At 40.8% G+C, this 7,704-nt stretch overlaps 1 pseudogene; it reads right to left on the bottom strand.

Annotated features, from left to right (window-relative positions):
• Nucleotides 1–3,722: 3,722 nt before the first annotated feature.
• Nucleotides 3,723–4,554, bottom strand: LOC111818795 (annotated as a pseudogene).
• Nucleotides 4,555–7,704: the final 3,150 nt, after the last annotated feature.

Raw genomic sequence — 7,704 nt, 5'->3', positions numbered from 1 at the left:
CTGTCTTCAAGCCTGAGGGCACCAAGGTAAGAGAATTGCTGGGACATTAAGCAATGCCCAGAAGTCCCCACTACCTTACCCCTGCTGTCACCTTGGATTCCAGCAGAGGCTCATATGACTGGAATTTCTCAATCACAAGGATTCTGCTCATGGAACAAAATTGCTTTGCATGTTCCAAGGACTTAACCTGAATTACAGAATCAGAACCTCAGTAATGATTGACCAGACCTTGGTCCTCTACAAGTGCTCCTCATATGTGGCCCTTTTCTCCACTAGTAGACCATCTTCCAATCCTCCAACTCAGAGTATGTCCTTCCAGCTATAAAACTGGAGTCTTTATCTTCTTACTTTCTAAATAAAGCTTTGACCTGTATATTCATACTCTTGCTTCAGTTTTAATTTCCATTATCACTAAAGTAAGGACTAGTAATAGCTGGTGGTAACAGCTGCCCTATTTATTTGAAGTTCTGCTTTTTAAAATCTTATTATGTTTGTTTTTGAGACAGGGTCTTGTTGTATAGCTGGGTCTGACCTCAAGCCTGAGATATTTTTGCCTCAGCCTCCCAAGTGCTGAGATTACAGGTGTGTACCATACAATGCTATTTTTTTTCAATCTTTCTGAAAAATTTCCTCAGAAAGATATGGTTTCATGATGTTAATATCTACTCATAAGTACACTCATTTTTTTTTTTCTAATTCAGGGGTTCTTAAACTTCAATGCATGCAAGAATTACCTGGAAAGCTTGCTAAAACACAGACTGCTGGATCCAGTACAAGTTTCTGATTCAGTAGTTGTAGATAGAGCCCAGGAATTTGTATTACTAATAAGCCCCAGATGGTGCTTGGGTCCGGACCACTTTTGAGAACTGATGTTCTGATTGTTATTAATTGCATCCTTCCCACTGCAGGGGGAGGGGCCTATCGTACCAACTCGGGAGGGTGATTGGGAATGGTAACCCCAATACATGTTAATAGAAGAAAATTTTGTATGTTAATAGAAAATTACATTTAGGGAGAAGAAATGTTCTTTTAGTATAATCATGTCTGGAAATTTCAACTACATTTGCGAAGGACTTTTTTTTTTTTTGGTGGTGGTGGTGGTACTAGGGATTGAGCCCCAGTTTTTGCACTGAGCTATTTCACCCACCCCCACTCATTTTAAACATTTAAAAAAATATTTTCAGACAGGATCTCCTTAAGTTGCTAAGTTGCCAAAGCTGGGTTCAAATATGGATCCTCCTGCCTCAGCTTCTCAGAATGCTGGGAATTATAGGTGCATACCACCATGCCCAGCTTCAAGGATTATTTTTAATCTCTTTTAAAGGATATATAGAATAGTCTTTACTATGACAGGGCTGGTTTGGCTTTAAGAAACTTTTGGTAATTGCCCTATGGTTCCAGGGAAGTTTCTATTCTGACTCAGGAAGAAATTTAACATCTCTTAGTTCCCAATGTACTCTGAAAATTGTTTAGTTTAAGCCTCTGTCAGTCTTTGCCCAGAATCAAAAACCCCTGGTAGGGATTTTGGAAGCTCCTTGTAGAGCTGTCTCCTCTCTGACCCTTTGCACCTCAACTTCTGACTCTCATCTCCCAAAAACCCAACCTCTGTGCGCTCAATAGAGTAGAGACCCCTCTATTCTTATTATTAAATTAAATTAGGTGGTTTACCTAATTTTTCCTTCCTTTGCTGGGAACTCAAAACTGTCACCTGGTAGGAAGCTGGGAGCAAATGTAAGGCTTATCTTATGTTTTCCTTTTCCCAAAGATCACAAGCTTCCCTGGCCTGTTGTTACAATATCTGAAACAATTGGTTCTTCTTTCCTCTAGCCATCTAGCTGTTTACTGTGAGAGAGCAAGCCTGTCCCAGCTACTTCTTGGGGCAGTAGTAGAGTTCAACATGTTGACAAAGTTCAATCTCCCAATATCTGTTTATTTACTTATTTTTTAATTAAGTTTATTGGTACATTTTAGGTATAATTATCACATTCACAATAGGGAATTTGTACTTTTACATGATATACCTTGATTCTGTTATAGGCAGCTAACATATAAAATATTACAGGCAGTCAGATGGGTCTAGGGCCTCGAAGGAACCAGTGCAGAAGATGAGATACCTTACAACTATGGGAGAGACAGGCACCTCCCCTCTGGTCCAGACCTCAAGATAAGAGATAAATTCGCCCACATCAGGGATTGATATTCTAAATATTGATCACCTCAAGAAAGCCAAGAAGAGTCACTAACCCAGTCCCCCTACAGGAAAAACCCATTTTGTATTCATGCCCACTCGCTCCTTCACTTGCTTCCCAATTGATTCTGATTTAATCAATTTTACCTGAACAATTGTATTCATAATTTTGTTGGTTGACCACAGTTTTGTCCCACCTCATGCCCACCTTGTGATTTTCTATTTTTCCCACATTGGACCTGCCTCATGTCATGGATCTGCTCTATAAAAACCCTAAAAAGGGCAAGTTCCTTGGCAACACACTCAGGACTCCTATCTTTCTCAAGAAGAAGCTTTCTTTCCCCCAATAAATATATTCTGCTTTTAACCTCTGTTATTCCTAAAATTCATTCTTCAATTTTAGAGAACAAGAACTCATTTTGGACATCTAGCAGGTTGAGACTATTTTTCCTATATAAATTCTTTATTTTATTTATTTATTTTTGATACTTTTTGACTTTTTGAGACAGGGTTTCACTATGCAGCTCAGGCTGGCCTCAAGCTCACTTTGTACCCAGGCTGGTCTCACACTGACAGCAGCCCTCCTGCCTCAGGCTGCTGAGTGCTAGGATTACAAGCCATCAGACACAGCTGTTCATTTACTTATTTTAAAAACACACAGATTTAACTTTGTTTTTTCTGTCACTGAAAGCATGATTTTATAAACCAAAATAATTTAAAGATATTTTTGTTTTTATATATTTAGTACAGGGTCTACAGGGTCTCACTACACAGATCGGACTTGTAATAATGCTCCTGTTTTCAGCCTCCCAAAGGATGGGTTTACAGTTTCACATCACCATGCCCAGTCAGAGTTGCTCTTTCAGTGTGCCCTCGGGGTGGGGCTGGGCAGGGCATGCTGAGGATGGAACACTGGTCCCTGCTTCTGCCTAAGCAGGTGCTTTAATCTGCTGAGCTATCTGGCCAGCCCTTGAGTTTTGTATTTTAGAAATTGAACAGTACAATCATCTATTGCTTTATAGATTCAAGTTATATAGATTAAAATCAAGTCAAATAATTAGAAAACATTTCAATATTAGAGCACTGAAGTAATGACAAAAAGACCTAATGCTTAGTTACTTTCAGAATCTAAACAAAGATTCTGAATGTTCAGACTTTGTTGGTTGTCTTATACTCAAATATTTCTCTATGTATATTTGGAATCAAGTTCACTGTTTAACCAAAAGGACCTAGGAAAGTAGCTCATTAGCAAGAGTTCCCATCTGTAGTCGCCACCTTCAAAGGAGTTTTTTTTGCAATGTGGATGAGATCTGATTCCTCTGGAGAAATGTGGAATCTACTCATTATGTTAGCCCTCTGGTAAGTCAAACAGCAGCCCAGGATGAAACTATTATGCACAGTTCATTAAAGTATAGTGTTGGTTTTACCCATCTAAAAATTAACCAACGAAATCAGACACATGCACAGTAGTCGACTTGGTTTCAGGAAAACCACATTTGAAGATTTTAATTCCATTACTTTCCTCATCTCACCATTAATCACTGATGGGAATTTTCTAGGCCACCATGCAATTGACTTTGTGGATTGTGGTAGCAAATGAAAGAAGATGGATTTCCTCAGGATTGGTAATGAACTGTGGTTCTGAATCTTCCCACATATATGGTACAACCAAATCTTTGTATAAATCAGGAGATCAAATGAACCTATCTTTTGCAATCTATCACACTCTCAAGTTGATTTCTTTCAAGGATCTCACCACTTTCACTACTGGAGATGACTAGTTTTTAAAAGGAACCCTCAGAGAGTCAATCTTATTTGTTCCACCGCATTATTAAGGTATTGTATGAACTGAGATCTTTAGAATGGTGAGTTGATATTTCTACGTGTGAGTCAAGGCTTCAGAAGGATACAGGCCACGCTGATAGAAAATGCTTCTGATGTAAAATGAGAAGGGCTTTGCCATGATTTTTTTTTTTAAAGGGGTGTGTGTGTGTGTGTGTGTGTGTGTGTGTGTGTGTAGGGTCACCCTACGCAGCAAGGACTCCTAGTGATCCTATTGATTTCTGCCTCCCTAGTGCTGGAATTACAGACATGCGCCCTCACACCTAGACTCCGTCGCTGGCTCAGCGCATCCGGGGGCGGGGCCCCCGTGGTGTGCGGTGCCAGGGATCAAACCCTGCCCCTTGTGCTTACATAAACAAGCGCTTAGTCTGCTGAGCTATATTCTCAGCCCTTGACCATGATTTTGATACAGTCCCAGACAAAGAGATGCCCTGTTCCTAGGACAGTGGCAGTGCCAAGGCTGGACAGAGAGGAAGGTACTTCATGCTGCAGACAGTGACCACAAAAGTAGTGATGTTACTCATTCCAACCTCTGCATATTTATGTAGGTCTTCTTTGATTTTTCAATAGGTCAGACTTGTAATGATCCTCCTGTTTTCAGCCTCCCCAGCACTGGGATTACAAGTGTGGGCCAGCATGCTCTCAGTGTGCTGGGGGTGAGGGCGGTGCCACAAGCGGTGCGGAAATTGAACCCCAGCCCCTGTGCTTGCCTAAGCAGGAGGCGCTTTGGTCCGCTGAGCTATCGCGCTGACCCTTGACTGGATGTTTTGAATGGTCATTTCGTATTTCTATTCTTCAGTATTATTTCTAATTGAAATTGTTCTTTTGGATAGATGTGTATTAGCTATGGGAAGATATTGTCAGGAATTTCTATGGATTTAGGTTTAAATTCTTTTCCCTCAGAGAAAATTGAAAAAAATTTCATGATATATTACAAAGGTCTGAATAAGATGCATGACTTAATTTCCCACCTTAAATGTTGGGGAATGACTACAAATCTACTACATACAGTTAGCAGATTCAGCTAACAACTGGAAAGCAGCAGCATGCATTTCTGTGCAAGATTTCTGTAATTAGTATTTATTATGGAAACTATGAGTAATGTGGGACTACTCATTTGCATGTCATAGAAATTACAGTAGTCATAGTAAAAATCATTATCATCAGACATCTTTCCTAAAACAATTCTTTGAAAAATGTGTCTTAGATTCTAAAAGACATAGACAAAAAATCAGGAAACATTTTAGTGTAGTAAGTGACATAAATGACTTTACCTTCCCACACTTATCAAGATGAACATCGTAATTAAGTTGAAACTATTGCACCATAACAACCCTTTGGCAGTATTATCAAAGGGTTGTCTTGTCAGAGAGTCAGAAATTATGGCTCACAAAGCTTAAGATACTATTACTGATTGTATTGATTTCTCTATGTGATTATGGATGCTCAAAATCCTGTGGGAGCTAAGTATTAAATCTGATATTTAGTATTGGCTCCTTTTATTTCAGTGTCAAAATTTGATACACCCCAGGGCTGGCCAAATAGCTCAGTGGATTAAAGTGCCTGCAAGCAGGTGCAGGGGCTGGGGGTTGGTTTTGTTTTGTTTTGTTTGAGGCTGAGTCTCACTATGTCGTTTGGGCTGGCCTTAATTCACTGTTAGCTCAGCCTGGCCTTGAACTCTTGGTGGTTGTCCTGCCTCAGCCTTCTTAGTGCTGGGACTACAAGGATGTGCCACCTTGCTCAGCTATATTATGAGTTTGAGTTTTCATGCTTCTATTCTTTCAGCTTTTGTAGATGTATAAAAATTTTTAATTTTTTTTCACATTTGGTACAGGGTCTACAGGGTCTCACTACAGAGATGGCACTCATAGTGATCCTCCTGTTTTCAGTCTCCCAAGCACTGGGATTACAGACACGTGCCACCATGCCCAGTCTCAATGCCATCTCAGCTCTTCCCAGGGTGGGGCCAGCACTGCACCCACCGTCCTGGGGGTGGGATCGAACCCTGGCAGCTGTGCTCTGCCTAAATAGGTGCTTTAGACCGCTGAGCTATCTGACCAGCCCTTAGATGTATAAATTTTTTTTAAATAAAATGTTGGGAAAACATCTTATTTCTGTTTTCTCTACAAGACATGATTACATAATTCTCCCTTGAGAATCTTCCCAAAATATGAATTAGCAATCAGAGACCATATAAATTCAAGGAAGTTTCAGAAAGGTTTTGTTGATTTTCTTAAATCAGAATTACAGAGGGCTGCTGATCTATCTTGGTGGCATAAGCACCTGCCTGGCAAGTGCAGGGTACTGAGTTGGATTCCCAGTATCAACCTCCCCCCAAAAAACTGAGGCAGTAAATCAAAGTCACATCACTTCAGGGTAAACTCAGAACTGAGGCAATCTTTTCCATGAACTTTGTCATTATTATTATTGTTTTTATTATTGTCTTTTTGAGACAGGGTCGCACTATGCAGTTCAGGCTAGCCTTGAGCGCATGTAGCCCAGGCTCATCTCAAACTTGCACCGATCCTCTTGCCTCAGCCTCCTGAGTGCCGGGATCACAGGTGTGTTGGAATACGCCAACCCCATCATCACAAAATGGCTGAATGTTTATTTGTCTCTATTCTGTTGTACCTTGTACAATTGCCTTTGCCAGAGGAGTTGTATCTTCACCATTGCTAGCAAGGTATGGTCACTTGGATAGCCCAGTAAATGTGCACATATGGCACACCTGTGCGGTGGGGAGGCTAGAGCCAAGAAAATTAGATGTAATTTTACTCGAAGAGCTTGAAATTTAATTGAGTCTGGACTCTGGAAATTTCTTTCTTTTTTATGCATTTAGTACAGAGTCTACAGGGTCTTATTACACTGATCAGACTCCTAGTGATCTTTCCTGTTTTCAGCCTCCCCAGCACTGGGATTACAGGCACATGCAACCACACCCAGTCTCAATTGCCCTCTCAAAGCGCCCCGGGGGTGGGGTCAGCGCAGCTCGCTGGGGATTGAACCCCAGAAAATGTCTTTCTGTAGCCAGCCATGGCAGTACTGACCTGTAATCCCAGCACTCTGGAAGAGTGAGGCAGGAAGAGAGCTCAAGTTCAAGACCAGCTTGGGCAATTTAGTGACATAATTAGACCTTGTCTCCCCCCCCCCCCAAAAAAAAAGAACAAAACCAAAACCTCTCCTACTTAAGATTTAATTAGAAGGCAAAACAACAAGATGAAGATGAAGAACAAGAAATACATTACAAACTATAGATCTAAATATTATAGCTGGGTATGATGGCACATACTTGTAATCCCAGCTATTTAGGAGGCTGAGGCAGGAGGACTAGAAATTTGGGGCCAAGCTAGGCAACTTACTGAGACTCTACCTCAACATAACATAAAAAATAAAGTGAGCTGGGGATGTAGCTCGGTTGTCCCCAGGCTCAAGCCATAGTAACACAAAAATGAACAAACAAAGCAATTCCAAGAGGAATTGTGAAGAGGAAATTAACACTAATATAGGTGTGGGAACAGAGTTGTAATAATCTAGATATTCACAGTAGCTAGGAATCCATAGACTTCGTATCTACATAAATTAAATTTTCCTTTAAGTCCAAGTAGATTTGGGGTATCAGAGCTGGAGTCACCGTCGTCTCCTCCTCCTCCTCCTCCTCCTCCTCCTCCTCCTCC

Source organism: Octodon degus, unplaced genomic scaffold, assembly GCF_000260255.1.
Source record: "Octodon degus isolate 3935 unplaced genomic scaffold, OctDeg1.0 scaffold00102, whole genome shotgun sequence".
NCBI lineage: Eukaryota > Metazoa > Chordata > Mammalia > Rodentia > Octodontidae > Octodon > Octodon degus.
The sequence above is the reverse complement of the archived record's forward strand: the minus strand, read 5'-3'. Positions and strand labels throughout refer to the sequence as shown.